The 17799-nt window shown below is 33.7% G+C and overlaps 1 protein-coding gene across 2 annotated transcripts in view; it reads left to right on the top strand.

Moving 5' to 3' along the window:
• The first annotated feature begins 5700 nt into the window (after positions 1 to 5700).
• Positions 5701 to 17799, top strand: part of bmpr1ba (bone morphogenetic protein receptor, type IBa) — a 143222-nt gene continuing 131123 nt past the window's right edge. For both annotated transcript variants that reach the window (XM_056457309.1, XM_056457310.1), the window contains exon 1: positions 5701 to 5806. The gene's annotated coding sequence lies outside the window, so the exon portion shown is untranslated. The remainder of the gene's footprint in view (positions 5807 to 17799) is intronic.

Genomic DNA, 17799 nt, shown 5'->3' on the forward strand with positions numbered 1-17799 from the left:
TCTACATTACCCAGCAGGCACACAACCACATAAGACGTTAAGATTAGGTTAGATTTAGGTCGTGAAATCAGGTGACCAAATATTGATGTTGATATTTGGTTGATTTTAGGTTGTGTTGGAAAGTGACCAAAATCCAGCGTCAAGCCAACGTCATATTGACATCAAATACTGACATTTATTCATCAGGTATGGCAACCAAAACCCAATGTTTAATAGATGTCATAGTAGTAACGTCCACACAACGTCAAGCAGTAACATCATTAGACGTTAATATTTGGTTAATTTTTGGTTGGACATTGGACATTGATGTTGAGATCGAAATGCAACATCCCCACGACGCTGGGTTACAACCTCAATCTGATGTCATGTGGACGTCCTGTGCCTGCTGGGTGGTGCCATTTATTTATTAACTTATGTACTTTTTATTATTGAATTTTAAAGAAAATGTTGAAGAAAGTAAATGAAATAAGAAGTAGAACAAATTATTATTAGTTTTTACAAATTTAGGTTGATTGCATATAAAACATTTAAGTTGTCCCCCCAAAAAACTCAAGAATTGGGTTGTTTCAGCTCAGTAGTTTCAACAAACAGCAAACATATTTTTTTGAGTGTAGAAAGAGTTACAGTACGAGCTCTCAAAATGATTCAGCTATGCCGTAAAGCATATTTAAACTATATTTTCAAAACCATAATCATAGTTATTGTTCATTTTGCAAATCCTACAACTTTACATTAAAAGCAATTGCGTTATTTCTGACAGAATATCAAACTGATATAAAGGGATATGAAATATATTAGCATATAGCAACCCTCTGTGTTTTTGATGCAGATAGAGAGTGTTAGTGTGAAAGTGAAGTGTTGTTCTCTCTGTATGTGTGTGCGTGTCTCAGGTGAGCGGTTTGGCTGTAATGGGCGTAACTCACACCAGCACTTGAGCTCAGGGGTCGCGACCTCTTCCTTCAACACATGAATGAGACATTTATTCACTCCGGCCACAAAGAGCAGCTTCTCCTGAGCCATGTCTTTATTCTTCACACCGGCCTGACGAGAGCCACTGAAATCATCTCAAGATGTGAGAACTCTGAAAACACTCAAATACTAGATACACGGATTTGATATACGATATACAGTTGAATTATTCACCCTCCTTTGATTTTTTTTTTTTTTCTTTTTAAAATATTTCCCAAATGATGTTTAACAGAGTAAGGAAATTTTCACAGTATGTCTGATAATATTTTTTCTTCTGGAGAAAGTCTTATTTGTTTTATTTCGGCTAGAATAAAAGCAGTTTAAAATTTTGAGGTCGAAATTATTAGCGAAATTATTTTTTGATTGTCTACAGAATAAACCGTCATTTTACAACTTGCCTAATCACCCTAACCTGCCTAATTAACCAAGTTAAGCCTTTAAATGTCACTTTGTGAAGTTTCATAAACTAATTTCGAGAGGAGCACGTGATATGATTGAGCACGTCTGGCCACTCATCTGTAATCAGTAATAATCCAATAAGAGTGATCATAGTCTACTATAAATGGATCATTTTCTCCCTACTGTTTGTATCTTCGTTTGGAAGAATCCCCCCTTCCACCCCATCTCCTCCTCCTTTTCCTCCCGTTTCTAAAGGGGGAGCTCTCGAGACCTACCTGATCTCGGATCTCCTGATATGCTTATCGACCGGGCGGGAGCCCTGGGCTCAAATATCTCCGAGCTCAGGGTTCTCTCCCGGGACAGCATGCCAAACCTGCTTTATACGCCAAGCATATCTAAGTGGGAACTCTTGAAAAGCTGTATAGAAGTGTCTTGAAAAATATCTAGTCAAATATGTTTAGAAATGTGTTGAAAAAATCTTCTCACCAATAAACAGAAATTGGGAAAAAAAATACAGGGGGGCTAATAATTCTGACATCAACTGTATAAATATATATATATATATACATACTAGTTCTATGGATTTGCATCAAATATAGATGTAAAATATGTACTGCTGTATGAAATATGTATAATTTTCCTCAGTGTTTAAGGTCTAAAAAGATGGAATATTTTGACATTTTATTATTAAATACATGCTCTTGAATATATACAGTTGAAGTCAGAATTATTAGCCCTCCTGAATTATTATTATTATTTCTAATAACTGATTTATTTTATCTTTGCTATGCTTACAGTACATAATATTTGACTAGATATTTTTCAAGACACTTCTATACAGCTTAAAGTGACATTTAAAGGCTTAACTAGGTTAATTAGGTTAACTAGGCAGGTTAGGGTGATTAGGCAAGTTATTGTATAATGATGGTTTGTTCTGTAAACAATCAAAAAATATATATAGCTTAAAGGCGCTAATAATTTTGACCTTAAAATGTTTTTTAAAAATTTAAAACTGCTTTTATTATAGCCGAAATAAAACAAATAAGACTTTCTCTAGAAGAAACAATATTATCAGACATACTGTGAAAATTTCCTTGCTCTGTTAAACATCATTTGGGAAATAATGGCGAATAATAATTTGGCGAATAATTCGGACTTCAACTGTCTGGGTTTATAATTGTAATCAAAATGTCCATTTTCCATTATAAAAAAGCCCTGACCCTATAACGCTAATATGGTACCATGATTCAGATATGTTGTATTCTATGGTAGGCCTACATTGATACATTAAAGTATGTACAATACTAGCATATTTGTGTACACTGAGTAGTATGTAAGGTACTGTCCTTCAGAAATAACTTGATGTTTCATATTGCTATAATGGTTTATGGTGGTATTTAATAAATAGTGTACACTATCGTCACACTAAGTTATCTTGTTGTTAATTGATATTAAGAATAATCAAAGTCCATTTAAGGCAAGTCATTTCACTCTGCGGCCATCTTTGAAACACGTCTCAGGCAGTATGTTTGGCCATTCTGTCTTAATGCGGAAACATCAAATTCTCCAAAACCGCTTGCCAAGCTTACGATTGAATTTCATATTTGGAATCACCAATAACAGCTGTGTGTTTAGTTTCATTTCGAAACGTCCAAATTACACAAAATCTGCAGAAACTCACGTCTGCTCCGAGCCCCTCCCCCTGGAGTATTGTCAGTCTATAGCGATAGATGATTGGCTTCTGTACTAGAAGGCGGGCTTTATTTGCTATAGTGCTATTGATGATTGGCTCCTGTACTTGTAGGCGGGGCTTTATTCACCATATTGACGTTACACTTTTCCCCATTCAAAAAGATACGAGTAACACATCTTGTGTATTCTATAGTCTTTGGTATAATTTAATATTATCACTTAATTTAAACATATAAATCTAAAACCTTTTTTTGATCCACTTACAATGTCAATTGCTGACTACTGTATGTATATCATCCCTGTCAACCCTCCCGTTTTTCCCAGGATTCTCCCGTTTTTTTACAGTTCTATCCCACTATCCTCCCGTAAAGGTATTTCCCTGTATTTCTCCCGTATTTTCAATCTTTCTATGAAGGGTGGCAATAAACATTAAAGGACCGATTGTCCCTATATGCAACCCATACCACCGAACCACCAGGGAACACCATGTGAATTTGTTCTGTGCTTTAATTTTATTTAGGCATGAAAACACTTTGAAATAAATTGAAAACTGGAGGGATTCCCTTCCTTTCCTTTACATGTGCCATTGCCCTTTCTATGCAATCTTCAAAACAGTCAGTTCATGTAATAATAATAATATTAATAATATTTCCTTACATTTATATAGCACTTTTCTGGACACTCAAAGTGCTTTACACATTGGGATGAATCTCCTCATCCACCACCAGTGTGCAGCATCCACCTGGATGACATGACGGCAGCCATATTGTGCCAGACTGCACACAACACACTGGTGGAGAGGAAACAGAGTGATGAAGTCAGTTATGATAGGGGGATGGTTTGGAGGCCATGATGGACAGAGGCCAGTCTGCAAATTTGGCCAGGATGCCGAGATTAAACCTCTACTCTTTTTCGAAGGACATCCTGGGATTTTTAACGACCACAATGGTTTAACGTCTCATCCGAAAGATGGCGCTCACTGAGCAGTATAGAGTCCCCTTCACTTTACTGGGGCGTTAGGACCCACACAAACCGCAGGTTGAGCGCCCCCTGCTGGCTTCACTAATATCGCTTCCGGCAGAAATCTAGCTTTCCCTTGTAGCAGTGCGTGACTGTCAGACAACCATAGTGATAAATAGATGCTGTTTTCTAAACGGATTCTGCACATGCAATTTAAAGCATTGCAAAGTGAACACTAAAGCAGGTCGCACACCAGAGGCGCCGTTCGGCAGTGCTCCGCGTAGCGCCATGCAGCGCCATACATTTCAGAATTCTAAACATAGGTTTCTATCAGGGTACACAGACCGGCGCCGCAAGTTCACGACTCAGGACACTGTTCATTTCTCTGCCGTGCCACAGAGCACCATCTGATTAGTTTCATGTTAAATATCATGCATATAATAAAAATCATGCAAATATAACTGTCATGTGCGTGCCGTGTCGTGGCGCTGAGCGGCTCTTCCGGTGTGCAACCTGCTTTAGTGAACACTATTATTATAACAACATCTAAACATATCGATCTTGGCAGGTTTTAATAAACACAACAAATTTTGTATTAAATGAGCATAAAAAGCTAGGAAAGCAATTGAATGTTTTCATTATAGATCTGTGCATTTTTAGTGACACCTCTGTTATTGTGATCAAATGAAAAATCTGAATGAGAGATTTGTTGACTGCTCTTTAATGAGGATGTTTAAATTATACAGTAAGGAAAAGTTTAATGAGATTTGATAACTTAATTTAATTTCTTTACAATAGTTATTAAATTTAATATGATAAATTTATTCATTCATTTTCTTTTAAGCTTAGTCCCTTTATTAATCTGGGGTCGCCACAGCGAAATGAACTACCAACTTATCCAGCAAATGTTTTACGCAGCAGATGCCCTTCCAGCTGCTACCCATCACTGGGAAACACCCATACACACTCAATCACACACATACACTACAGCTAATTTAGCCCCCCCAATTCACTTATACCACGTCTTACTTGTGGGGTAAACCAGAGGACCCGAAGGAAACCCACGCCAACACGGGGAGAACATGCAAACTCCACACAGAAAGGCCAACTGACCCAGACCGAGTGTCACCCCTTAATAGAATAAACTGTTTGCTAATTTATTTGCAGCTTTTTCTATACTATTTTTTCTATCTTTTGTAAATAATAATAATAATAATAATAATAATAATAAAAACATATTACAATTTTAACTGTTTATTTACAATGATCCCTTATTTCCACATCACAATGTTAAAAGGTAAAATGTATTAGTAACATTTGACATTTGAGGTGGAAAAAGTTTTTAAAATTTATACATATATATTTATGTATTTTTTATTATAATAAATTACAAGTTAACTTACTGTAGTGTCACAAGCTTCAATATTTATTAAATAACAGTTACCCCCATGAACCATTACATCAAAATTGCGTAACATATAGGCTTGCCTATATAGCAATAACTGTTATTAGCTAACTGTTGTTTCGCAATAAATTCATTAATTATTATTTTATATATTATTTACCTTACCCTTCAAAACTAGGTTGGTGAGTTAGCTTAGTCAGTTAGTCCGGTAGCCGCCGGTAGTCGGTGTCGTGAGTTCCCGCGCGCGCGCACCCGTACTGGAGCTGCTGATGATGTTGACGAGCTGAACTCATTTAATGTTGAACTGACACATCATTCAGACGGACTCACGGACACCGAGCAGCTTTACAACAACTTGCGGACACTTTCACCTCTCAACCGGTAAGAATACAGTCACCGGGGGCATTTTGAAGCGGGGGAAGTGATCGGACGTGTCTCCGTAATATCAGCTCTTTTCTGACAAAACTGCGATTGATTTCTATGAAGCTGAGCATTAAATCTGTCCGTCTTAAGGGCGATTTGCTAGACTAACGTGAGCATTTTGAGTACAACTTTACAGTTTTACGGACATTCACCATGGTGAATGTTCGCCGAAGAAAGTTGCTTGTGTTTATTTAACTTAGGGGTTATTTACATTGAGGTAAAGTTTGTTTTATAGTCGCACATTCCTTCATTTAACGTTGCTATATTATCTACTACGCCAATTTGAATACAGGGTCTGAAATCACATGTAAACATGACTTGAAAACAACATTAGCACTATTTATTTGACCGTGAACACTTGTACTTTGATATTCATTGACTGCGAATGTGATTTCACTATTTATAATTTGCAAATCATACATGAAATGATATTATTAAGGAAAAAGTCTGAATGTGCGAATATAAAACCAACTTTACCTCAATGTTATTTACTGCAATCTACAGTCAAGAAGAAGCTTTAAAGTATTGGATTATTATGATATCTTAAGATAAAGACGAGTATGATTAGTATTTGTGATATGTATACACGTTTCCACTTTTTTTTACCAACATGGTTCATGTGCTGTTGAAATACAGTAAAGTTAGAATCAATATACCTTATTTTTGGAAGTATACCATGGTAGATGGCATTGTTTGAATTACCCTGTAGAGTGTCACATAATTGACCATATATAAGATGTAAATAGTCAGTGCCATGTGTAAATAAAGTTGGAACTCTATGGTGTTAACATCTGATTATGTATTTATTCGTCATTTATCATAAGTAGTTTTTTAGGAGTCACAATTAATGTAAGCGTGATTGTTTGTTTTATATGACAGTTTTCACTGCAGGATTTTAAAGTTAACATTTTATAATAAGTTAAAAAGCAGACTTTCCCTGTCTGATTTCAAACAGGTTTCCAAAAAACATTTTTCATTGGTCAGCCAACAAAATAATACACTTCCCGAGTGGGACGTCGTTGATTGAGTCAGTAAACTGGGAATATCATCACTTAGCTTTATGTACACTCTTCTAACTTGTGTGTGTGATCTGATAATGAAATTAAATAACTGTTTTAATGTCATTTTAGGGTTTATGATGTTTTCATTATAGTGACAGTTTAATATCATTGATGTAATTTAATATAAAACATCGTTCTCTGAAGAAAGTTGCTTGTGTTTATTTAACTTGGTTGTGTTTATTTAAGTTGTTTACTACAATCTACAGTCAAGTAGAAGCTTTAAAGAATTGTATTTTATGATATCTTATGATAAAAATGAGTATGATTAGTATTTGTGAGATGTATACACGTTTCCACTGTATTTAGACTGTTTTTAGCAACATGGTTCATGTGCTGTTGAAATAGAGTAAAATTAGAATCAATTTACCTTATTTTTGGAAGTATACCATGGTAGATGGCATTGTTTGAATTACCCTGTAGAGTGTCACATAATTGACCATAAATAAGATGTAAATCTTAGTGCCATGTGTAAATAAAATTGGAACTCTATGGTGTTAACATCTGATTATGAATTTATTCATCATATATACTTTTTTAGGAGTTAATTTAAGATGAATGAAAGATTGGCTTGTTTGTTTTATATGACAGTTTGCATTGCAAGATTTTAAAGTTCCACTGTATAATAAGTTAAAAAGCAGACTTTCCCTGTCTGATTTCAAACAAGTTCCCCATAAACATCTTTCATTGGTCAGCCAAAAAAATAACACGCTACCCAAGTGGGACGTCGTTGGTTGAATCAATAAACTGGGACTATCATTACTTGAGAATTTAAAATCAGAAATGTGAAGCTTATAATTTTGTTACTTGCATTTGTCTAACCTGTGTGTGTGATCTGACAATGTAAAGTTTTTGATTGTTTTTAATGTCATTTTAAGGTTTATGATGTTGCATTATAATGAAACGTTGGTCGCTGAAGAAAGTTGCCTGTGTTTATTTAACTTGGGGCTTATTTACTACAATCTACAGTCCAGTAGAAGCTTTGAAGGATTGGATTTTATGATATCTTATGATAAAAATGAGTATGATAAGTATTTATGATATGGATACACGTTTCCACTTGTCACAGTTAATGTATTTAGACTTTTTTTTTTAGCTAGATATTTCATGTGCTGTTGAAATACAGTAAAATGAATTTACCATATTGTCTGATGTACCATTGGGTCATTGGCATTGTTTGAATTACCCTGTGAAGTACCCTGTAGAGTCACATAATTGAGTATATATGTAATATGTAAAAAGTCAGTGCTATGTGCAAATAAATCAGAACTCTATGGTGTTAACATCTGACTATGTATTTATTCATCTTAGTACTTTTCTAGGAGACAATTTAAGATTAATGTAAGATTGGCTTGTTTGTTTTATATGACAGTCTGTCTGATTTTAAACTGACTTACAGCTTCAGATAACGGATAATTTTTTTAACTTAGTAAAATGATGATTTGTGTAAAATATAATTTTATCAAACTTTGTTATTATAATGCAACACCATAAACTTTGAAATGACATTAAAATCAGTAATTTAAAAAGCTTTAGACTGCTTTGACACAATCTACTTTGTAAAAGCGCTATAGAAATAAAGATGAATTGAATTGAATATTTTCTGACGTACTATAGGTCATTGACATTGTTTGAATTACCCTGTAGAGTGTCACATAATTGAGCGTATATGTAATATTTAAAAGTCAGTGCTATGTGTAAATAAATCAGAACTCTATGGTGTTAACATCTGATTATGTATTTTACTCATCATAATACTTTTTTAGGAGCTAATTTAGGGGTTTGTTTTATATGACAGTTTGCACTGCAAGATTTTAAACTTCCACTTTATAATAAGCTAAAAAGCAGACTTTCCCTGTCTGATTTCAAACAGGTTTCCCATAAACATCTTTCATTGGTCAGCCAAAAAACAATACACTTCATAAGTGGGACGTCGTTGGTTGAGTCAGTAAACTGTGAATATCATTACTTGAGCATTTAAAACCAGAAATGTGAAGCTAATAGTTTTGTTATTTATATTCTCTCAACATGTGTGTGTGATCTGACAATGTAAAGCTTTTTAAATGACTGTTTTTAATGTAATTTTAAAGTTTATGGAGTTACATTATAATAACAAAGTTTTATATAATAAAATTTTACACAAACATCATTTTACTAATTAAAAAAAATCTGTTATCTGAAGCTGTAAGTCCGTTTGAGTCAAACATTTACTGTAATTTTAGGCTTTATAGACTTTATTTTTATAGAATTTAGACTTATAGGCTTTATAGGGCTGGGCAATTAATTGAATTGTAATTAATTAATTGTAATTGAAATTAATTAATTGAAAAGTAATCGAAATCAACATTCACAATCTATAATCGATCAAATTTTTCCAGATCAATTTTTTTCAATTGCTTTTCCTACTGTATGTGGACTCATGTGACCCTGCTCTGTTAAGGCTAATTTATACTTCTCATATTATGATTTATAGTTATTATATTATTCTGATATTATACTTTAGCCAAGTGCACGCGCACAGTCTGTCACAGCCTTCGCATAACCCCACACCTCAAAAACATTTAACTACACGTCACAACGACACGTAGCGCAATCTTTGTGATTGGTCAGTTAGGTAACGGTGTCGAGGGTGGGCGGCGAGGAGAGCCGTGTTTTAGGCAATGTTTTAATTTCAGTTGTTTAGTATTGATTTTCAATAGATAATCATAGGTAGTAGATAGTGTGACTTTCCTTAAATTATTTTAAAATCAAGTACTGCGTTCTTCATTTAAAAATCTCTCACTTGTAATATGTGAGCATATTTACTGTACAAAACTTGTCAGTGAACTATGAGAGCAAAAACATAAAATAAATAAATAAAATAATCGTTTGTTAATTGAAATCGAGTTAAAATGTTAAGTTTATCGAGATTTAGATTTTAGGCCAAATCGCCCAGCCCTATTATGGAGTTAAATTGGTGACAAAAGTTAAAAAAATTAGATAAAGATTGAAAGACAAAATAAATTAGTTTCGGAGTTGTTGATAATTCTTTAACATATTTTAATATACTATTGAAGCACTAAGTATTTCAACATTTACAACATTTATTCGAAGTACCTCATGTTGCTTTTAAAAAAAAAAGATTTATTGTGTGGCAATCAACAAAATGCTATCGATTGAGCTGAACTTGTACTAAAACCAGAATTTTCCTTTAACAAAGCGGATCGGTTTGCATTGCTGATTTGGTCATGATATATCGTGTTCAGGACACGTTTGGTGGGAATATGATACAGCGACAGAAACTTTTAACTGCTCTGATAAGGAGTTAATCTTGATAGCCTCTACTCTTTCAGCACTTAGAGCGTAATCCCAACAGGAGCATTGTTTCTCTTGGGATAATGGGGGAATTGGACTGTTTGTGTCCATTAGACACTTGATTTTTGACTTTTATGAACCATCTGGTCCATGAACACAGAGTCAAGTGTAGACTCAAGCATAGTTCATATTGTCACCAGTATAGCAGTGCATTTTGTTTTGGTTTAATTTGGTTGCTCTCACATGTGTGCAAATGGCTGTTTAACGGTTTTGATTGTTTGGGTATTGTACAATATATGGTATAGTGGATTTGGGGATGTGAGAGATATTTTTATGACAAGATGTACAGCATTTTTAATGTGTTCATAACAGTGGTGTTTTAGTATTTCAGTTATTTGCGATAGCAGAAATTCCAATTCCCTTTTACTTCAGGTTTATTTCTGTTTCAGTGAATGATTTTTAAACAGTAGGGTATATTTGTATGACAATGTACAATTTTGCCTTTGTCTTTTTTAAATGATTTGCATACAGATGACAATGGTGTTTAAACAGTGTTTAGACTGGTATGAAAACAACTGAAAATGCTGTAGTCCTGGGAGAGTGAGCAATTAATATACATGCAACAGGTACAGTATAAACAGATGTGTGTATTATCTGATATTGGCTTGCTAGGGCTGCAATTAACACTTTTTTAAAAATTAAAAATATTTTTATTATATTTTATAATATTATATTTTATTATAAAATATTTTTATTTTATTTAATTAAGTATTAAAAATAAATTAAAGGTCAAGATTTAAAAACTTTTCTTATAATCAAATTAAATCCATTTACTGGAAGTTACAAACATAAACACTACACTGCACAGTAGGGCGCTGCAATTAATTGGAAATCCGATTTCGATTTTTGGCTTCTAACGATTATGAAAAAGCATTAATCGAGATAAACGATTATTGCATCATATACCGCCCCCTTTCCAGTTGTACACATTTGTTGCTCTGCAAAGCTCAGTTCCACGTGAACATTACTAAAAGCATGTGCTGTAATGTAACGTTTGGATCACGGGATGCGCATCATTCATTGATGAACATTCGAATCATTCTTGTTTAAAAGCGCGAACAAGACCGCATGCTTTTGTGTGTGTGCGCGCTTGGCCTCAGAGACGAGCGGAGCACACATCTAACGCCATCTTAATGTGAACGCTTTAATGGTCAAATACATGCACATTTGTGTCAGAGCGCGGTGTTTAGTGATTATTCATATTAACCCTCATTTGTGTAATAAATAAACATGTTGAGAATCAAAAGACTTGTGAAAGTGAAACCATATCAGAGCCGCACTATTCTTAAAGTGACAGCGCAATATTCCTGCTGCCGCCTGTTTTTATTATGAATCAAACAACAAATGGAGAAAATCCCTCACTGCTCTTGACTGAAGGACTTTTGTAGCTGAAGGATTTTTCTTACAGTGAAAGCAGAGTTTGTTTCATATTTTTACTGTATTTACTTATTTTTATTGTATTTATGTCCTTTTCCTTATTTACAGGGAGGAAAATAACTGTGCAAATATACAGTTGAAGTCAGAATTATTAGCCCTCCTGAATTATTATCGACCCTTTCCCTCCAATTTCTGTTTAATGCAAAGATTTATTTTCAACCCATTTTTAAACATAACAGATTTAATAACTCATTTCTAATAACTGATTTCTTTTATCTTTGCTATGATGTAAAGTACACTATATTTTACTAGATATTTTTCAAGATACTAGTATTCATCTTAAAGTGACATTCAAAGGCTTAATTAGGCTTAATTATACAAGTCATTGTATAACAGTAGTTTCTTCTGCAGACAATCAAAAATATATGTTGCTTAAAGGGGCTAATAATATTGACCTTTAAATAGGTCTCAAAATATTAAAAACTGCTTTTATTCTAGCCGAAATAACAAATAAGCCAAATAAAAAACAAATAAATTACCCAATAAATTGTAATTTTTTTATGTCTACCCCTACCCTAACCCTAAACCCAACAGGTACTGCAAATATATTAATTACTGTTATATGGTGTCATAAGAAATGCTGTAATATTGATGTGCATATCGCACTTCCGGCCTGTCGTGTATCGTGTCTAGACTTTGCCGAAATCTAGCTTGTGAAAATATACTAGATGCATCAAAGATTACCTATAGAGAAATTTGATCTATGAAAATCCAGCCAAATTACAGTACATATTTGACAAGTTATGATAAATATTACATATAGGATATGATAAGTTTATATTTGGATTTCACATATATAGAGTATGTAATTTATGCAACGCATATTTTGAAATAATGTTTACACATATGTTTTTTCAACCATTGGAGATATACTAGATATAATTATATATATACTGTATATGTTCATTTGTGTTCCAATTTCTGTTTAATGCAAAGATTTATTTTCAACCCATTTTTAAACATAACAGATTTAATAACTCATTTCTAATAACTGATTTCTTTTATCTTTGCCATGATGTAAAGTACATTATATTTTACTAGATATTTTTCAAGATACTAGTATTCAGCTTAAAGTGACATTCAAAGGCTTAATTAGGCTTAATTATACAAGTCATTGTATAACAGTAGTTTCTTCTGCAGACAATCAAAAATATATGTTGCTTAAAGGGGCTAATAATATTGACCTCAAAATGGTCTGGCTCTCAAAATATTGGCTCAAAATATCTGGCTCTCAAAATATTAAAAACTTCTTTTATTTTAGCCGAAATAAAACAAATAAGCCAAATAAAAAACAAATAAATTACCCAATAAATTGTAATTTTTTTTATGTCTACCCCTACCCTAACCCTAAACCCAACAAGTACTGCAAATATATTAATTACTGTTATATGGTGTCATAAGAAATGCTGTAATATTGATGTGCATATCGCACTTCCGGCCTGTCGTGTATCGTGTCTAGACTTTGCCGAAATCTAGCTTGTGAAAATATACTAGATGCATCAAAGATTACCTATAGAGAAATTTGATCTATGAAAATCCAGCCAAATTACAGTACATATTTGACAAGTTATGATAAATATTACATATAGGATATGATAAGTTTATATTTGGATTTCACATATATAAAGTATGTAATTTATGCAACGCATATTTTGAAAGAATGTTTACACATATGTTTTTTCAACCATTGGAGATATACTAGATATAATTATATGTATACTGTATATGTTCATTTGTGTTTATATGAACACAATCTCACGGCAATTCGTAACTTTTTGATTTAGTGGCTAATTCGTAAAGATTCGTACAATTTAGTATGATTTGCTTATCCACTCAATGACGGTTGGGTTTGGGGCGGGGTTGTGTGCCACGCCTCCGTTTTAAAATCGTGCATGTTCGTATGTCTGAACTTGTATGAATTCTACGAATTGGCGACTAAACTGACAAAAGTAAAATACTTTCGTTTCCTTGTGAGATCTGGCTGGTTTATATACATGTATGGCCATATATGAACTCATACTGTATATAAAATCCAAACATGAAATTACATATATTTCCATAAATCAGATTTTTATATGGGTAGACTCATCAAATAGCCAGACTTCATGCACTGAAAAAAGTGTTGCATACAAAATTGTTGCAAACAATTTATTTGTGTTGAATTTAAACAAACAAATTAAATTTAATAATATTCAACTTAATATGTTTGTTTAAATTCAGCCTAAATAAATTGTTTACAACCACTTAACGTAAAAAAAATTAGTAAATCCAAGTAATCATCTTTCAATAATTTTTTTCAGTGTGTGTAGTCATTCATTCCTGTCTGTTTGATGACTAGTCTATTTTTGGACTATATTGTTAGACGAGTAGTAGATTTTTATTGCCAGGTTTGTTTTAGACTAGGTGTCAGTGTTTGGATGGCTATTAGACATCTTTTAAATGCAAAATTTCTTATAACCTTACTCATTGAATTTAAAGAGATAGTACACCCCAAAATGAAAACTTGGACCCTTGCTGTTACTATTCCTGTACTCTCTGCCAGTCTGATGTATTGTGTGACATGCACATGTTAACAAATTGATCAATTGATTCAAGACGTTCTGTAGATTTTCATCTCAAGGTTTGTTTTAGCCAAGGTGTTGGTGTTTGGATGGTTATTAGTCTAGTTGAAGTAAAAAATAAGAATAATATAATAATTTTTTAAATAAAATGAATCAATAATTTGTATAATTTAAATAAATGATATTTAGTACATATATTTATAGTCTACAAAGATTTTACTTATTTTTCAAAGCATTGAAAAAAAATATTAATAAAACTAGTGAAAATTAATGTTTTTAAGTATGCTTGTTCACTGAAACAGTACTATATATAATATATTACTAATATATATATATATATATATATATATATATATATATATATATATATATATATATATATATATATATATATATATATATATATATATATATATATATATATATATATATATATATATATATATATATATATATATGGCATATTACACACAATGCCTCTCCAATCCAGTTCTATGAATCTGAGTTCATAATACACACACTCATGAATGATTTACTGTTTCTCTCCTCTCCCTGTATTTTCTGTACTCTCCTCGTGATGAAGAGTAGGCAAACAGATCAACTTAATTATAAACTTAAACATATCAGAAATCACACACACTATACCTCTTCTCCTCTCCGGTCTCTCTCCTCTTCAGGGCCTTTCTCTCTCTCTCTCTCTCTCTCTCTCTCTCTCTCTCTCTCTCTCTCTCTCTCTCTCTCTCTCTCTCTCTCTCTCTCTCTCTCTCTCTCTGTCTCTGTCTCCTCTTTCTGTCTTTCTCTCTGACATGATGAATCCAGTCTGCGCTGCCGTTAGCCTCCTCCGCCTGATTAATGCTAGCTTACTCATCTAACGTTACCATAACGTCTTCTTCTATACCCTCATTCTCCTGATCACAGGTCTGTTTAAAGAAGGTGTGTATGGAACCATTCCTCAATAAAGATGCCTCCTCTCCTCTTTCTCTCGCGTTTCTCTCCACTTGTCATTTGTGATGTACGACAACTACACTACAGTCCGCTCTGTTAAGTGCGTGTTTTTGTCAAAACTGACGTTTCCGCGCTTGACCAATTACAGCGTTCTGTTTAGTTAAAGAAAGAAAAAGAAAGACAATTTAAATATAATGATGTTAATAATAGTTATATGTGATGGTAATTTTTATTTATTTATTTATTTATTTTTGCTAAGATGAAATATGGTTGTCTGAGCAATATAGTTTTTGCAGAGAGGGAGGCACCTTTATTAAGACGTGCCATCTTCACACGGAGCCATGAGGTCGGAGAATACGGGTGAAGTAGGGCTAGTTGCAGCAAATGATGACGAACAGAGTTCAGAAGATTGTAGATAACATTGTAGATACAAATCAATTCTATTAAGATGTTGCTAACCAGGTGGAAAATAACTTTTTATAGAATATGATTACTATTTAAATGCTGTTACACATATGAAATTGGCTAAACATTATTTAATAGCCTACCCACGAGGCACTTGTGACTTTATATCACATTTGCATTATTTAAAAAAAAAAAATGTTTCCTTCCTATAAAAATAAATATATTTCCAATCTGATATGTAATGGAGAAAGAAAAAGTAGCACGAGTTCAGCAGATGGTGGATTCGAACCGGGTTGATGATCAATCGCGTCAAAAGATGTTGCTGCGCGCTTTACGAGGTACGCCACTCACGCTGTAATCTGCATCACTCTTTACTCATGTTGTCTCTGTCAATCATTGATGGGCGTAAACCGTGAATATAGCTTATTCCAACTGTGCGCTATTTGCACTTAGCCTAAAAAGACACTCCGAAATTAGCTCACTGCACCCCCCACCACCTCGCAGGGGCCCCAAGTGCGCACAGGCACCTGAGCCTGTGCCCATAAGGTCCATTGGTTAATCCGGCCCTGAGTACAACCTTACTCGTTGAATTTAAAGAGGGAGTACATCCCAAAAACTGGTACCCTTGCTGTTATTTTCCCTGTACTTATGGCCATTTAGATGTATTCTGTGACATGCACATGTTAACTAATTGATCAATTGATTTAAGTATTTTCCACCTTAGAGCTGATAAAGTTCTGTGTTTGGCGAGCGCGCAGTATGTAATCGTTTATCAGTGCAACTAAGCGGTAGCAACAAATCAGCAATTTCTCACTGAATTTAGTTGCACTGGCAGGAAATAAAGGTTGCAAACTAGGACAATTTACTTCCAGTCTGGAGCTCTGACACAGAAAAGCTGCTTAGTAGTTGAAAATGACTTGTTATTTTAAGTGATGAAGGCATTCTTACATTCTAATGCTTGCTGTAAACAAATCTACTGTATGAAATACTAAATAAATAAATGTGATGGACATTGCTTGACATAAGCAGGCTATGGAGTAGCTGAGCGCAAGTACAGTTTGTTAAACTACGATTGTTAAACTATACATATTCGAGCAAATTCAAACCATTTATGTGTAAGAAATTATAACGTTTGTAGCTTTTCAACATAGGGTGCTTGTATTAGTAACTGTAGAGTAGAGTAGACTATAAAGTGTTATTATTATAAGTTTGGGGTGGCACAGCAGCTCAGTGGATAGCAAAAAAATTGCTGGTTTGAGTCCCGACTGGGTCAGCTGGCATTTCTGTGTGGAGTTTGCATGTTCTCCCCATGTTGGTGTGGGTTTCCTCTGTGTGCTCCGGTTTCCCCCACAGTCCAAACACATGTGCTAAAAGTAAATTGAATTGATTAAATTGTAGTGTTTGTGTTTGTGTGTTTGTGTGTTTGTGTGTTTGTGTGTGTGTGTGTGTGTGTGTGTGTGTGAGAGAGTGTATGGATGTTTCCCAGTACTGGCTTGCAGCTGGAAGGGCATCCGCTGTGTAAAACATATGCTGGAATATTTGGCAGTCCCTTATTTATCAGGGGTCACCACTGTGGAATGAACCAAGCCGAAGGAATATGAATGAATGAATGAATATACATTTGTTTATTCAGTTTCTGTACATGAATAGAGTTAGACTCTCCAGAAAACCACAAAGCACTATTTCATTTTTATTTCTCTCTTTTTTAATTTTATTTTTCTATGTTTTACAATTTTATCTGGTGAAGTTATCCATATCACAAAATACAGTTGATGTGAAAACTATTAGCCCTCCTGAATTATTAACCCCCTGTATATTTTCCCCAATTTCCGTTTAACATAAAGAAGTTTTTTTCAACACATTTATAAACAAAATAGTTTTGAAAACTCATTTCTTATAACTGATTTCTTTTATCTTTGCCATGATGACAGTAGGTCTGCTCGATTATAGGAAAAATCATAATCGGCATTATTTTGGTTATAATTGTAACCACGATTATTCAAAATGATATATAGTGCAAGTCAAAATTATTTGGCTAGAATAAATATTTTCAAAGCTCTCTTAAGATCAATATTATTAGCCCCCTTAAGCACTATTTTTTTTTTTTTGATTGTGTGCAGAAGAAACAACTGTTATTCAATGACTTGTCTAGTTAACCTAGTTAAGCCTTTGAATTTCACTTTAGGCTGAA

The sequence above is a fragment of the Danio aesculapii genome, chromosome 5, assembly GCF_903798145.1.
Source record: "Danio aesculapii chromosome 5, fDanAes4.1, whole genome shotgun sequence".
In the NCBI taxonomy this organism is placed as follows: Eukaryota; Metazoa; Chordata; class Actinopteri; order Cypriniformes; family Danionidae; genus Danio; species Danio aesculapii.